Raw genomic sequence first — 15,873 nt, forward strand, 5'->3', positions numbered from 1 at the left:
GTCTTTATCAGCAACATCAGCATCATGTCTTTATCAGCAACAGCAATACAGTAATAAAAGAATATGCACAATATTATTTAGATTTTGTTAAACTTTAGGTATTTCTTGAGGACCTTAATATTATATATAATAATATATATTCATTTAAAAAATGACCTTTGGTTGCCATTAACAAGTAGTCATTGAAGTCACTTGGTTAATAAGGACAAGCTTAATATCACTTAGACTTTGCTAAAACTTTGAGTATCTATTTATAACTTTAAGAATTCAAAAAAGTATTATCTCTTGGTTACAATTGAGAAGTGTTTGGAATTGAAGTCAGAAAACCATTTTAAAAAATTAAAAAGAAGCATGGTGGCATGACACTTGTAGTCCCAGCTACTCAGGAGACTGAAGCAGTGAGCTGTGATTGCACCACTGCACTTCAGCCTGGGAGACAGAGCAAGACCCCATCTCAAAAAATAATAATAATAACAAAAATACAATTTAATTAAAAAGAACTAGGGCCTCAGAGTCAATATCCATTCTTTTTTAGCAGAGCAGGGGATAGAAACTGCTAGGGATCTGACACTGAGCACAAAAGCTTAGGAAGTAAGGAGCAGGAAGCAGCTGATCATTGCAGTTGCAGAAATAAACCTTGTCCACAGGCTTCCCCTAGCTTTATCATCTTGTGGAAAGAAAAGAAAAAGAAAAGAGACCCAGCTTTTTCACCTTCCTGTGAAACACAAAGTCAAGTTTGAGGGCTTATATAGAAAAGTACTAGCCCTGCCTTTCTCCAAAGTGGCATGGGCAGTAAAGGACTGTAAAGCCAGCAGCAACCTGAGAAACATGTGAGTCAGTCCCAGCTAAGGCAGCCAGGGATTAGGGAAGTCACAGATAATCACCACATGGTAGGAACAGTAGGGAATACCAAAGAGACCAGTGACACAGCCATCCATCCCTGACGGTGCTTGATGACTAGCGTAAAGGGCAGGTTCTGTAAGGTGTCCTGCCAGGGAAGGGATTAGATAGGACAAGAGCCCTGTAAACACTAGAGATTACTAAATCGTTTACAACTGAGTGGGAAAATTTGAGATTCTTTGCTAGCAAGATCCGGTAATGGTAGTTATTTCAGTTATGTTAGAGGGTGGTACCTGTTGAATGAGAGGTTGGCTGAAGTAGACTTGGGAAAGGGGAGGCAGGGGTAGGTTAAATTCCAGCAAAAAAAAAAAAACAAAAAATTGATAAACAAAGCTGACTTTTGCTTAAAAACTGTTAAACCACTCTTGATGAGAAGAGTAGGCCAGCTGTACAGCAATTCTCTCCTTTGCTTCCAAACTCTGTCTAAAAAAAGACAAAATGGAGATATATATTAGAGAAAAGGTCCAGGTCTAGCAGAGCAAGAGGAATTTTTTGTGTGTGCATTGTTATTCTCTAAAATTAGATATATAAGCAAAACAAAAGATCTTTAACAGGGAAAACTACAATAGAAATAAACTTAAATAAGAGAAGGAAAGTTACTGAGGTCACTGTGATTATCTACATGTGTCTCTTTATCTCTGAAAAGTAAAATATTGACAGACTGGAGCCCCAAGGGGATGGAAATGTATCCAATTCTCACTCAAATAAAAATGGATTGGGCTCAGTTCCAGAGAACATTCTTGGATTTGATGTTTTTAGCTTCCTAAGTTTAAACAGCTGAAATTTCTTCTTATCAGGCTTTCATAGAAGAAAAATGTTTTCTTCATTTTGTTGTTTATTTTCTTAATTAAAAAAAAAATACAACCACAAACATGCTAATCCCCCATAATATCACTTTTTTCTTAAAATTAAAAAGAAATGAAAGTTGCCCTAATCTTCAACCCCGCAAGATAATAACTTTTAATATCCCTTTAAAACTTTTTTCTATATCAGAGACACATATCTATATCCACTGAGATTTCTATATCAATACCTAAAATTATACATAATAATTTTACTTCATGCAGATCTTCATTGAAAAGATAGAATACTGTGTCCTTGGCTTAGGTACTATGGGTGTAATGATAGTTTTTATATGTCTAATCTGTAATTGTTTTTGGAGTACAACACAGTTATTCAGGTTGTGGCTGATGGAAACCACAGGAGTCTGGGGACACACTTAAGAGCTGTGTGAGACTCACCCCTGCCCCGCCAGCCCACATCCACATGTCTTACCACACAAAAAGTGACCATTGCTCAGTTCCTTATACACACCAAACTCTAGCATTCAGGCTTTCCAGTATGTACTTTCTTTTCCTCGGAATGTTCTTCCTTCTGGTCTTCTCAAAGATGGCTATTTCTCATTTTTTTGTGATCTCAATTCATTCCCATGTCTTTAGGGAGACATTCTCATTCTCCATCCAAAAGAGCTCCCCTCCATCTGCTAACACCGTCTCTTTGACACTCTAATTTCCTTCAAAACACATCATAGTGCGTTTACTATTATTTGTTGATTGGTGTGTATCTCTCTGCTTTTCAATGAAACAAGCTCTGTGAGGCTTATTTGTACCCATCTTGTTCAGTACTGTGTATCCAGCACCTAGCAGAGGATCTGGCAGATAAGAAATACCCAATAGGATTTGTGGAATTAATGAGGTATATAGAACTTTATTAGCACCAATCCACTGACATATATTACTAGCTTGCTTTACAACCACAGGGCCATGAAGAAAGAGGTTGCTATTTGAGTGGTGTTTATTAGACATAATTACAAGTTAAAAGTTAAAAGTGAATCCTTAGTGAAGTAGGTTAAATCAGTAATAAATTATCGAGCATGTTGTATTAGGTCACAGACCTTTAGAAACCTAAGCAGTAACATGGAAAAACTGCTCTATGAATTTCAGTAATGACTTTAGCAGAAGCTGTGGGTAGAAGAAAGAATTGGACTCACTTTGAACCCAGAGTTCCTCTTTATTAGCCAGTTATAAGCAAGTCCTTTTTTGAGCCCCAGTTTTGTTGTCCATAAGAGGCAGTAAGTTTGTCTGAAGGATGATGTAGGCGTGACGTGACATACACTTAAGCCCTGCCCTAATCATGTAAATGAATGTGCACAGTCCTGTTGTTTTGAAATTAAAGTGGGAGCCCATGAAGCTAGATGGGTGGGAGTTCCGTAGCCAATTGTGTTATTTCCAGAAGTTTGTTATGGCCTCAGAGTGTGTTGTTGAGGAATTTATGTAATGTTAGTGACTTGTAAAGAGCCATCCACATTTATGGTCCTATCATTACTATTATTGTTACATGCTTGAAAAAAAATCCACATTCTATTAATAAATAAGAGAAATCTGATAAGACTGAGCATTAGCTTTTTACCTTTTTAATTTAGATAGATTTAGTGGAAACATAAACTTAACTGACACGGATAATAAGATCTATAGTAAAGTCAAAACAGCTTATCAAATCTTGGATGAGGCTAATCTTAAAAAGGGGCTACTGAAAATGGCTCTTCACCAGGCAGTAGAAAGTGAGTTTGTCCCATTTCTGATTGACTTTGACCTCTGCTTTCCAACTTTGCCCCAAAGAAAGTTAGTCACGACTTTGTCACAAAGAAAGTTAGTCACGATGATGAACTTCTTAGGCGGAGGCAGCCATAAAGTGGAAGATCACTAAAGGCAACCAGCTAGTTACTTAGGTTTCTACTCAGCCAGACTAGATTTAATCCAGGCTCAGAGTCAGAGAATCACGGAATTCTAATGCTGGAAGGAACTAACATTTCCTTTTTTAACTACAAAGTCTAATTTAAAGCTTTCTAAGTTTCTAATTTAAAGTTTTCCAGTTTTCTAAGGAAACCAAAGAAATTAATTTTATTATATTTCTTGACCTATTCGATATCACATTATAAAATTTCTGAAGGTACCATTTTTCTTGCCAAGCCTTGATATATATTTGATAGTATTACCATGGCACCGTTGGCCTTCTAACCAACAAGAAAGAGAGTAATTCTGTGTTTAGATGAGTGTCACAGCTCTTTAACAGACAATCCCAGAAGACATCTAGACATTCCTGTGATAAAATTTTCTATTTGGGCCTCTATTTCTCCACTTCCACCTTTCTCACTCTTCCCCTACTTCTGAGTCTAAATAGGATATAGGTGGACATAGTACGGTTATTGATTAGATGCTAATTTTGTTAGTTTTGCCTGAAACTGCCACTTTACAAATTAACATTTGAGGACTGGAAATACAAAGGTGATAGGAAACTCAGAAAACCATGGCTCACCTTGTACCAGTTATTTAGAATGTAAAATAATGTTCACTGTGGTCATTGGGTGCAGCTGGTATAATTAGGGGCAGCTGGCAGATGCTACAGACTATTTATTCTGAGTAAATAAAGAAAATATTCATAAGCCAATGGGAAGACTACATCTCGAGTCATTAGTTTGTAAGGAAGTGCTGATTGCTCCTAATTTAGGTGATTATATCTGTCAGTCAAGTGAATATGTAATCAGTCCTAGCTTTGGTAAGAGGAGGACATATTTTCTTTATTACTACTTACACATTTCAAGTTTTAAACAAGGTGTTCAACATAGAATGAACATTATAGACAAACCCATAGTTGTAGGAATTCTACTCAGAAGAACTACCACCAGTACAGCCTTTAAACACTTTATAATTGAGCTTAAATCTGAAGCTTGAAGTATTATATTTATGTGCCTATTCCTAATGCTGGGTGTTTTCCAACTCAAGGGAAAACATTTGAGTCACACATGATATGTCAAAAAGCAAAATGAGAATTTGAGAATGCTTGTCTAGAAAACTGAAACCAAAATAACACTAGAAATTTCAAATATCTAGAATCCTAACAAATGCAGCCCAATTATGAACATGCAGTCTTTGTGATCAATGCTTTAAGAAGCCCACCGTAAGATATCTTCAATATTAACCCAGACTTATTAACATCCTAGTCACATATTCAAGTTAAGAAAAAAAATTCATTTTTCTACTAGAATCACACAGGTTCAACATCCAATGAATCTAAAGAAGTTCTTGAGATGTTAAGGAAGGTAGAGATCATTTCTTCCCGAGCCTTACATTAAATTGTGGTCAGTCTTCTCTCTTCCAGAATTTTTTATTTTGACCCTTTGTTCATCTTGAAGGATCTTCTCTGAACACCAAGTTGTTTGTGGTGCCTGGCACTGGATCAGACCATTGCTGACAATAGGAGGATTACTTCATTATTCCTCTAGGCAGCCTTGATTGTGGTCAGTTACCAGAAGAGGAGACAGAAGGAAAAGAGAGACAATGATTGCAGTTCATCTGCTGATTGGCTTCTTCCCCACTAAAGACTTTACCTGTCCCTTGAACTTACCTATTTAAACAATTTTAGTGTCTGCCTTTTCTCCCTAGGCTGCTAACCCTGATACCCTGTAAGTGTTCCTATGGAGCTTCATTTCAATTGTTTCTGACCTCTTCTCATATTTGCCAACTAAATTATAATTTTTGCCTTCTAAGTTGCTGACTTTGGCTTTGAAGTCATACAGAAGCCAGTTTGAACCGAGAACACCATTTCTTACAAGTTATGCGAACTTGGGCAAGTTATTTAATGCAGTATGTGCTGCATTTCTTTATCTGCAAATGGGGGATGGTACACACACCTAGTGAAGTTGGTGTGAAGAGTAAAGGAGAAATCAGCATCAAGTTCTTAGTGCAGTTTCTGAAAAGTCTCAAGAAACACTGGACTCCGGTACAAACTTAATAAATCACATTCATTAGGTACCTTCAGATTATTTTAAATGACTTGTTAGCCTTAAGGTGATTCTCTTATCGTCAACCAGTTATACATCCACAAAATAAAGGAATATCCTAGGTTCTATTTCATAGTTCTGTTAGTGATATACATAAAAGGAAAGTACTCACATTTTAGCCTGGAATATAAGGCCCTTCACAGTTCCTCTTCTACCTTATGTCCCACATCATCACTTTTTTCCCTGGAGACAGGGCCTTGCTCTGGCACCCAGGCTGGAGTGCAGTGGTATGATCACAACTCACTGCAGCCTTGAACTCCCAGGCTCAATCTTCCCACCTCAGCCTCCTGAGTATTTGAGACTATGAGCCTGCATAACCAGCCCAGCTAATTTTAAAATTTTTTTGTAGAGATGAGGCCTTGCTATGTTGTCCAGACTGGTCTCGAATTCCTGGCCTCAAGTGATCCTCCTACCTCAACTCCGAAAGTGCTGGGATTACAGGCATGAGCTACCACACCCAGCTCACATCATCCCTTTTAAACACTGTAAACACATCTGCCAAATATCTTCATTCTCTGGACAAACATTCTCTAACCTTTATTTCATGTTGTTCCTTCATTCTGTAATGTTTTATTTCCCAATCTCCACTCTTCTCTATGCTGCCACAATACATGTCCCCCCAGAGGCCTTGTGTTCTTACAGCCTGAAATGATCCCACTATCAGCTGACTTAGCATAATTTTAAAAAGTCATTTTCTCATGACTGATCACATTCTTCCATGTGTCATAGTGACTCCTGAGGGTAAGAAGTGTTTTACTGTCCCTCCCAACCTGTGCGTAAAATGGTGCCTGGCAACTTGTAGGGTTCAGTGATGGAGTACTGAAGGAAGGACCATATCGTGGGGATCAGAAACAGATATCAGTTATGCAGTCAAATATGTTCTCTCATCATTTCAAGCATTTATGTTCATATATTCCTGCTCCACTAATAGAGGTCTTCCCTGAGCACTACACCTAATGAAGCCTTGTCATTCCTGAGCCATTTGCTTTTATTTTTGTATACAACACTGTAACATTATAATATATCCTCAGAGTTATTTGTTAATTTCTGTCTCCTGCTAGAATGTAGGCTTCATGAGCACGAGTTCACCTTTTTAATGACAGTTAAGCCTTAGCAAGAACTCTAAGTATTTGTTGAGCAAATGAATGGATACATGAAATCATCACAGGATCTACTGCGTTAAAGTGTTATGGATATTATTATTCTACTTTCCTAAATGTATGTAAACAGACTTTCTAGTAATTTTCATTTTGGATGTTTAGATATTATATTTTTAGAGAAGCTTTAAGTAATAGACATTTAATCAGTGCCTGCCTAAGAAACTATGAGGTGAGTTGTTTCTATAAATGGTAATCAGATCACTCTAGTTTAATTTGGTGAATTTAACTTTTTCTTTCATATCTTAATTTTCTTCTTTGGACACACAAAGAGATTATATTGGTAAATAATGACTTTCCTTTAGCCTAGGATTTTGCTCTTCAAACAGATTTGGGACTTAAATGAAGGGTTAAGCAGGATGAGAAGGTCCATGCCTTTCCTTCCCTTCTTCCCTGTCCTCTCAGGCTCCCTTGACACCTGTGACACCCCTGCCCCCGCAAGCCTCATCTTCCCAAAGCCTGTCACCTTACCTCTTCTCATTTGCCCAAGTGCAATGTCAGTGTTAAGTAAGCCATAGTTCACAGCTTTTATTAATACATAGTATAACATTTGTAAGGAAATGCAACAGGCTTTCGCTATGCTTTCACAATAGGATGAGGCTGTCCTTGAGGTTTGAGGTTTATTTGCCTAACACTTGGCATGCAGGAACTTCAATAAATATTTGTTGGAGAAATGAATGATCCATTCACAGACTCATTAGACCCTGATTGTGTCTGTGGGTCACAACAGAACACTCTTCTTATCAGATCTTATCTGACTTGATTTGCTCTGTGACACTTAACTACCTCTCTTTTCTCTAACCCTGTCCCATAACACTCCTTAGTTTTCTTCTTTCCTCTTGACTGTGTCTTCTTAATCTTCTTTGCTTCTCTTCCACCTTCTCTGTAAGTGGTGATGCTCCCTGCCCTTCCCATTAGGTTCTGTATTGACCTTCAGATATTCCCCTTGGATGACCTCATTCATGTCCATGACTTCAAACACCACCACCCAGACATGGATGACTTCCAAATAGATATCCTTAGCCGTGATATTTCTATGTCCCACACCCTGTAGATTTCTTTCCATCTCTGGGAATAAGTCCTATATTGCTATTAACTATCTCTACTAGTAAACACTAAAATGCCTTTTTTTTTTTTTTTTAGACAGTCTTGCTCTACTGCCTAGGCTAGAGTGCAGTGGTTTGATTCCGGCTCACTGCAACCTCCACATCCTGGGTTCAAGTGATCTTCCTGCCTCAGCCTCCCAAATAGCTGGGACTACAGTCACACATGACCATGCTCGGCTAATTTTTTTGTATTTTTTGAATTTTTATATTTTGGGGGATTTCACCACGTTGGCCAGACTGGTCTTGAACTCCTGACCTCAAGTGATCCATCTACCTCGGCCTCCCAAAGTGCTGGGTTTACAGGCATGAGCCAATGCACCTAGCCTCTAAAATGCCATTTCTGACTCCCCATCAAACTAACACTGACCACCCACAAATCATCCCTTACCCTCTCCTTTGCCTCTCTCCCCATATTAAATTAGCTGTCAAGACCTCTCTCTTCTATGTCTTCTGTTGATTTCAATAAATATATGGAATAATTACTGTATGTTGGGTTACCATCTTTCAGAGTCATCCATCTCTCTGTCTCTTCTACCTTAAGCATCTTCTCTTGAGGAAAACTGCAGTTATCTGGCCTCTGTCTCTATCAGGTTACTCACACCCCTCCCATCTACGCTTCACATTGCCACTGCCAAGTGGGCTTTCTACAAATTGAATCTCAGCATGCTCCTCCTCCCTTACTTAAAACCCTTCATGGCTTCCTGTATTTTCAGGATGAAGTTCAAACTAGCCCCATTTGAGCATAAAAGTCATTTAAGATACAACCTTATTTTAATTCTCCACCCTCATTTCTGACTCCTGTAGCCCAGGAGTCCAAGTCCTTCAAACTGTACCCCACCCCACTGAATGGTTGTGCCCAGCTTTCTCTTCACCCATTCTTCTCTGGCCATTCTGCCATGCCTTAAAAACTGGCCATTTCAGCAAGAGAATTTCTGTCCTTCTATTTTTTTCCCCTATCCTCTTCATACCACTCTGAATATTTAGAGTGCATAATAGATTTTTGTCTACTTGTCTATCTCACTAGACGATGCGCAATTTGAGGTTTGTGTCACCAGCATCTAGAACTGTCTAGACCAGTGTTTCTTAAAGTGGGGTCCCCAGGTCCTCCTGGTGATGACAGGATCATTTGGTTTTTGTTAATATTCGTACTTGGGCCCTCCTCACCCCTACAGGACCTAGAGGATAGGAGTTTTTTTTTCTTTAGTTTTTAAAAATTTTTTTTTTTATTTTAGTTTCTCCACTTTGCTAGAGAAATTTTTTTTAAACTAGGTGACATTTATGAATATTATAGATATTGAGTAAATGTTTTTGAATAAACAAGTAAACCAGCTGGAGCTCTCATTCATGTTTTTTTTTTTTTTTTTTTTTTGAGACGGAGTCTCGCTCTGTCGCCCAGCCCAGGCTGGAGTGCAGTGGCGCGATCTCGGCTCACTGCAAGCTCCGCCTCCCGGGTTCACGCCATTCTCCTGCCTCAGCCTCCCGAGTAGCTGGGACTACAGGCGCCCACAACCGCGACCGGCTAATTTTTTATATTTTTAGTAGAGACGGGGTTTCACCGTGGTCTCGATCTCCTGACCTTGTGATCCGCCCGCCTCGGCCTCCCAAAGTGCTGGGATTACAGGCGTGAGCCACCGCTCCCGGCCTATGTTTTTTTTTTTTTAAGGAAAAATGGTTGTTTTATTTATTAGTACTTAAACCAGCCAAAGTAGTACTGATGTCATAATGCAGCAAACACAAGACCTCTTTCCACAAATATTAGCATAATCAACAAAATAGGGGCTATAGTAAAACAGAGCCAAAAAGGGCTGAGGAAATCAATGAAGTATGTTACAGCTTAACCCTTCACCCTTCTCGTCAATAGGGTTTTTATTTTATTTTATTTTGACATGAAGTCTGGCTCAGCCATCCAGGCTGGATTGCTGTGGCACCATCTGGGCTCAGCCTCCCGAGTAGCTGGGATTACAGGCGCCTGCCACCACGCCCGGCTAACGTTTGTATTTTAGTAGAGACAGGGTTTCACCATGTTGGCCAGACTGGTCTCGAACTCCTAACCTGAGGTGATCTGCCTCCCTTAGCCTCCCAAAGTGCTGGGATTACAGGCATGAACCACTGCGCCTGGCCTCAGTAGAGTTTTTTAAAAAATAAGCAAAGCCTCCCAATCCCAAACAATAGGAATGTATTTTCATCACACCAATTTGTACTTTTATTTCTTCTTATTTTTTTCTTATTCTTGAGGTTAGATTCTAAACCCTAAAGATACCCAAACTAGTATTAGATCTAGTTATCTATAGATAACTAGAGACAGCTAGTATCAAGTTGTCTTTAGCAGCCAAGGTGATTGAAATGCCTTTTCTCCAGGAAGATCCAATAGGAAAAAAAAAACGAAAGAAAGAAAGAAAGAAACCTCTCTGATTAGTCTCCAACCATACTCCACCCTCCATCAAATTGACTAGATAGGCATAATGGAAACTGGAACACGTGGTTTCCAAACAAGAAAAATCCTATCAGGGAGGGGAGGAGGGGAGAGGAAGGTTCAGCCAGTGCCCAGACTGAAATTGAGTAATTTCAATTTCACTCATCTCCACATATCTTCAGGTTGCATGTTCGTGGAGTAGTTTAGGAATAAATCCATGGTTTGTGGACTACTACAATACCTAGTCGTCTACTGTATTACATTAAGGCCTTCCCCAGCAGCTTCCAAGGCAGCCTCCAAGTCACTGGCAGGAGAATTTGGGTGGAACTGCAAGCAGGACTGCAGAGATTCCTCTCCACAGTTATAGAAGGGACTGTTCCAGGCCTGATTGTTCCAGGACTGGGTGCACCAGGTCTGAGCGTTCCAGAAGTGTTTGCTCCAGAACGGGATGTTCTGGGTCTGGTTGCTCCAGGATGAATTGTTCCAGGTCTGGTTGCTCCACATTGGAAGGTTCCCATTTGGGTTTACCAGGCATCCCTGGTGGCAGGAAGAGTAGAGGCTGGGGTAGGTAGGTACTGAGGCCTTCTGAGTCACACTGTTGCTATTCTTTGTCCAGTTGTTTTTCTGCCACGTCTTAGATTTCATTCTCTGGTTCTGGAAGCCGGTCTTCACCTGTTTGTAGCTAAGGTTCAGGATGTTGGAAAGTTCTTGCATCTGCTGGAGGCTGAGGTATTTCTGTCTCTGAAATCTATCATTGAGTACCCACAGCTGGGCAGAAGAGAACACAGTTCTGGTCTTCTGTTTGTTGACCAAAACCTTGTCTTCCTTTTTTTGTGGCACTATTCTCTGCAGAAGTGGATTGTTTGCCTTTGGGATTGGTGGAAGAATCAGGGCTGTCCTGAATAAGCAGATCCATGGAAGAAGGAAGAGGAGAGACAGTCTCTGTGTGAGGCATCTCAGCAGAAGACATTTGCAAGGATGGATGGTTTTCTTCAGACCCACAAACCACAGGTGTAGGTGACCAGTCTTTATAGTCGGATGCTTCGGAGCAAGGCAGGCTTTATGGACAAGCTGTACTCACACTCATGTCATTATTGGAGAAGAGTAGGAAAAATGTAAGAGGTGGACTGGAAAAAAGGCTAAGATGGCTTTAAGACTTTTTTCTGGAAGATCTTAGAGAAGTATGACCTCCAGGAGCGAAAGTATCAAGAAGTTGGGATGAAGTGAGTTGCCTTCACAATAACAGGAGGCAGCCAGCTCAGTCCAGCAAAAATCCATTCATGTTTTTAAGTTCACATACACTGTATTAACTTGGATTTGTTACTGTTAATTCTAAAAATACTCCTGTTTATAAAAGAGGCTGTTTAGTTTTCTAGAGAAAAGTCTGCCTATTTGTCTTAATGTGAACTTGAGGATTTGGAGATTCTGTGGCCAATTTTGATCAATATAAACAGATAATTTGAATCGTCCAGATTAAAAAAATAATCCACACAATTCTGGATTTCAGCATCCCAAACTCTTCTAGCCCTTCTGGTGACTCCTGAAAGGTGTCCCACCTCTCTGTAACTCAGTTTCCCTCAGTGTAAATATCATACTGCGAAGCAACAGGGATTGGAACATCAACGCAACAGATATTTCCTAAGTACTTCATTATTTTCAGTTCAATGTCCAAGGTGCAGACCTTACATATAGTACAGTCATTGATAATTTAGGAGGCTTCCTTAACTATAAAAAGTTCTCTTATATTCAAATAAACTAGTGCAGCCAGAGCTTTTATATAGGAGTGGGAGTTAGAGTGAATATCTAATGATCTTTATATGTGTTAAACTTCCATAATGTTTCCTTGAAAAAAAATGTGTACTTACCTATATTTATATGCATTTAAATGCCTAAATACAGACCCATGAACAGATATAAATTTGCTGTCTTTGATATCCTAAAATGACTGATGGTCATGTGCATAAAAGCTAGTCTGAGAACCCTGGAGCCTGCTAGACAGGTTGAGCTTCTGAGTAAGCACTGCGGCTATTGCAGTGCTCAGCCCACATGATATGTTTTGCTTAAAGGGAACTATCCAATACCCGGCCAGATGGATGATGGTGAACATTTTGGTTTAATACTGCTTATTACTATATCACTTTAATCTGCCTAAAATTGTTCACAGAACATTGTCCTTATATTTTTCTGGGAAGTTACTTTTCCTTGGGCTACTGTGTTGGTTCTGCTTTAGCGTCCTTGGTTCAGTCATTTTTAATACTTGGTCATTCAAGCTTAATTAAATGAGAATAATTACGGCCAAAATGCCCAGGAAGTATCGGATGGCTTTTTGGTTTTGTTTCCCTGCTATCTTATGGTACTGATAGAGCTCCCACAGATCAGCAGCTCAATAGAGGAGGGAGGCTCTACAAATGTCACTTTAAATATATTTACATTTTAGAGGAATTGGCTTGCTAGTTGTAGTCCATGTTAATAAATCACCACAGAATCCCACATACTGTTAGTAGCAACAGAACTTGGTGCCTTACATTCAGAGAAGTTGTAATTGAAATTCAGGGTATTAAAATTGTGTTGGGTAGCCAGGTGCAGTGGCTTATGCCTGTAATCCCAGCACTTTGGGAGGCTGAGGTGGACAGATCACAAGGTCAAGAGATCGAGACCATCCTGGTCAACATGGTGAAACCCCATCTCTACTAAAAATACAAAAATTAGCTGGGCGTGGTGGCTCATGCCTGTAGACCCAGCTACTCAGGAGGCTGAGGCAGAATTGCTTGAACCCAGGAGGCAAAGGTTGCGGTGAGCTGAGATCCACCACTGCACTCCAGCCTGGTGACAGAGCAAAACTCCATCTCACCAAAAAAAAAAAAAAAAAAAAAAAGATTGTGTTGGGCTGGAAATAATGAAAAAATCAACAAATAGAATCTTAATCATGTACGGGAATTGCCTTGTTTCACTCAACGGAAGTCTAGAGCACACAATCTAGAGCTGACAAGGCAGCTGGATGATGCTATGAGGAAACTAAGCTGATTTCATCTTTTACTTCCTTCTTTCTTTTTCATGCATGCTGCCCCATGGCTATAAGATGGTTGCTGCCAGGCATCAGGTTTGTGACTGGGAAGAAAAGAGAAGAGCAAAGAAATAAAACTCCAAAGGGACATGCAGACAAGTCTCTATGTTTTAAAAACCTTTCCCAGAAGCCCCACGTGGCCACTTCTATTTTCATAATCATTGCCATAGCTTCATCTCAGACTAATCTCTGAAAAGGAGCAAGGCAAATCAGTGTCATGGATGGGCATTCAGTCATATTGCCATACTTAGCCTCACAATTGACCCAGTCCAGTGAAGCTAGGGTTCCAATCAAAGAACATCTTGTGGGGTGTATCCCTTAACTATAACATCTGTCCTGGTGTTAAGGCATCTCTTGAGAGACTCAAGGACTTTTTAGGAGGTGACAGATGACACTAGGGAACACACTGTTTCTCAGCTGGTAAGAAGAGAAAGCAATCCAGTATAGATGTGCATCCCTTGAGAAATATATAAAACAATAACAATTATTTGATTCTTAAAAATAATTATTAATTTTTCTTAAATAGGAAAGCTCCCCAAATGTTTTCAAAATACAATTTAGTTTTTTGAAAAAAAGATTTATACATAATTTTTCTGGACTAAATCTGCTACGTAAAGCAAGATAAGCCTGTCCTTTTGAAAAGTTCATTTTGCCTTTGAGTACTGACTGTGTAGGTTGATGCAAAAGTAATGGCAAAACCACAACAACTTGTGCACCCACCTAAAATCTTAGTAGCTCAGTTACATACTTATCTATCCTCATCAGTCCAGCTTTTCTTGTATCTTCCAAAACATGTTCCAAGTGAGCTGAGAACTTTCCTTTACAAGTTCTGTCTTGTTGGTTGGAAACATGGATGGCTGTTTTCTCAGTCTTGAAACTGACATTGTTGCATGTTGGTAGTTGACACATGGTGGGAGGAGCATAATTTTATATCTAAGAACACGATAAGCACCAAAACAAATGAGGAAATATTAGACCTTGCTGTCGCCCCTATGCTCACAGATAAGTGTCTGAGTGAAATTGTTTGCAGAAGGCACCCAATGAACTTCATACACCCATATGTGCAAAACATTTAACCAGTTGCTCTGAAATGACGCTCCACTTGGGAGGGTACAGATGCAGGAACTTCCTGTAACCACACTGCCCATGACGTCTGCCTTATCCTCACCTCCAAGCCCTGCTGTTGTCTAAAACCTGTGCCATTCCCACCAGACTTACTCAAGTTCCAGCTTTCATTTCATCAGTGAGTGATCTTTATATATCACAAATCCAAGCACGTGACTTCATTCATTTAAAACCTTCAGTGGCTACCCATTACTCTTAAGATGAAAAAGAAACATCTTAACATAGCTTATAAGAGTCCTCATGATCTTGCTTCCACTTAACTTCTTGCGCCTTCATCTCAACACTCTCCCACTTTGTAATTGAAGGTCAAGTACTCTAAATTTCTTAGAGTTGTTTGAATGTGCTTTCTCTCTCATGCCTCTGGCTCTTTGCCCACACCGTTGCCTCTCACTTTCTTTACCAGGCTTATACTCGTCCTGTCTGAATATGTCTCCAGAAAGCCTTCTCTGACCCAACAAGATGGGGTTACCATGCCTCCTATATGTTTCCTAATTTCACTTTTGACTTTTTTTTTTTTTCTTGAAACAGGGTCTCTCTGTGTAGCCCAGGCCAGTCTTGAACTCCTGGGTTCCAGCGATCCTCCTGCCTTGGCCCCCGAAAGTGCTGGGATTACAGGTGTAAGCCACTGTGCCCAGCCTGTTTGCTTATTTTTAGTACCCTGCTTTTCTGTTTACTTGTCTATTTTCCCCCAAAACATGTCTGGGTGCAAGGAGTGTGTCTGTTTCATTAACTATTCTCAATGCTTAGGACATAGTTAGCCCTTAATAAATATTTACTGAATAGCTGTATGCAAGAATGAATGAATCAAAAGTCTCCTTATTCTCAGCCCAGATAAATTCTTCTTAGTCATGATAGATAATTCAGTAAAATTTTGTACCATAAACCAAAAGGCTTTGAAAAGTTTTATTAAGTAAATATCTTTGATTTCTGTCATTAAACGATCATCCTCAAAGCCTGGAAAACTATTTTTCACCTGATGTAACTCATAACTTATGAAGAAAAATAAATGTTATCCCTAAGTTTCAGTTTTACTTTTAAAAGGATAAGGAATTTTAGATTAATTTAATGTTTTTCTTAGACTCTCCCATAGAGGAGAAGCTTTAGGAGCTTAGTGAGACATAGGTTTACCTTCTTTTTTTTTTTTTTTTTTTTGAGATGGAGTTTTGCTCTGTCGCCCAAGCTGGAATGCAATGGTGGGATCTCGGCTCACTGCAACCTCTGCCTCCCGGGTTCAAGTGATTCTCCTGCTTCAGCCTCCTGCATAGCTG

General features: G+C 39.5%; 1 protein-coding gene and 1 pseudogene across 2 annotated transcripts in view; one reads left to right on the forward strand and one right to left on the reverse strand.

The window, feature by feature from the left end:
• The window catches only part of LOC105486253 (ELOVL fatty acid elongase 6), a 150,013-nt gene that overhangs the window by 63,203 nt on the left and 70,937 nt on the right, over positions 1–15,873 (forward strand). The gene's annotated exons all lie outside the window — the stretch shown is intronic.
• Positions 10,579–11,503, reverse strand: LOC105486251 (homeobox protein NANOG-like; annotated as a pseudogene).

This window comes from Macaca nemestrina, chromosome 3, assembly GCF_043159975.1.
Source record: "Macaca nemestrina isolate mMacNem1 chromosome 3, mMacNem.hap1, whole genome shotgun sequence".
In the NCBI taxonomy this organism is placed as follows: Eukaryota; Metazoa; Chordata; class Mammalia; order Primates; family Cercopithecidae; genus Macaca; species Macaca nemestrina.